Source organism: Phytophthora parasitica (genome assembly GCF_000247585.1).
Source record: "Phytophthora parasitica INRA-310 unplaced genomic scaffold supercont2.13, whole genome shotgun sequence".
Classification (NCBI taxonomy): Eukaryota; Oomycota; class Peronosporomycetes; order Peronosporales; family Peronosporaceae; genus Phytophthora; species Phytophthora nicotianae.
This window is the reverse complement of record NW_008648999.1, coordinates 1,228,605-1,230,120: the sequence shown is the minus strand read 5'-3', so window position 1 is coordinate 1,230,120 and position 1,516 is coordinate 1,228,605.

Genomic DNA, 1,516 nt, shown 5'->3' with positions numbered 1-1,516 from the left:
TACCTGCACTCTCATAAGTTCATTTAATGCTGGTTGGTAAGCATGCTTGCCAGCGTCTGCAGCAATTTGTCCAAGTGCTGTCTTCACAACGAGTCGTCTAGCGTGTGCCTGCTCCGTAGTTGGACCCAGTAGTGTGCCTACTACCTCCTGCAGGTGGAGTCGGTGATTCTTCTTGGTGACACTCGGGCGGCTACGTTGGTTTGATCGTGGAGACAGGAGCGGCTCCACATGGTGCCTGTCTATCCAAGTCAACCATGCCTCGGTATTAATATCTTTCCGTCCAAGTAGCCACACAACCGCTTCCTTGACCCGTTGTGCTTGAATTGCTACGGCAATATCGGCCAGCCCCAGTCCCTCAGCTTCTCGTGGTGTAAATACTAACGACGGCGACATCTTGTGCTAACTCAGGTCTTCTATTACTTGCTGCCTCCACAGAAACGGTTTCTGAAGATTTACAAGTTAGCGTAGAATTGCCAGCGACGGTGGAAATACCTTGGCCGTAAATAGCACCGATGGTAGCTCTATCGTGTTGAGAAGATGGACACGGTCGCGAATAGAAGTTCCAAATTATTCCGCTGTTGCCATTCGCTGTTTTACACTTCGAATTCGTTTAGCCCAGTTCCAGTTGTGAAGGTTTGAATGGCCGATATCGTAGCCCAGGTATCGCACTGTGTCGTGTGCTGCAAGGACTGGGGTGCCATACAAGCTTACCTGGGTGATGGCTTTGTTCAGAAAGATATACTTACTTTTATCCGGCTGCATTTTCAACCCCGATATTTCCCCGAGTTCCTCGACAATGGCCAGTGCTCGAGGAAGCTGGCTGCTTTGCTGTATAAATACTGTCGAATCATCCACAAATGCTGAGAATTGGTCTTCCTGAGCTGGATCCAAACCTGGTACTGGAACCCCTTTGAGCTGAGTATCCTGAGAAATTGCTATCCCCAACAGATCTGCAGCTAGAATAAATAACATAGGAGCCAAGTGGCAGCCCTGCCGTATCCCGGACATCACGTTCATCGGCCCCGAGAGCTTCCCATTTACCAAATACAGCGCTGTTGTATTGTCATGTAATCTCTCGACCAGGGCTACGAACCCTGACGCAAATCCGAATTGACGGAGTACTTCCAACAAGTAGACTCTATCGACGGTGTCATACGCCTTTGCGAAATCTATCTGCAGGATGCCCGCGCTATCTCCCGCGGATTTGAGGTCGTCCGTAACTACCCCATCTATCTGAGCTATCATGATGATGACCGATCTGCTCATCTGCCTTCCATGAACAAATCATTGTTGAGTATCTCTAATCAGCCGCCCGAGGAAACGTTGAAGTCGTGTTGCGATCACCTTTGCAAATATTTTATAGCTCGTTTGCATTGGCCTATAGTCAAGTGCGTTTGGAGAATCCCCTTTCATGCGCAGCAACATGATAATGGCCTTCATGAACGATCCCGGTGGGAGGGCTCCGTGTAGTAGTTCATTGCATACTTCCACACCATCACTTCAGACCCATCACAGT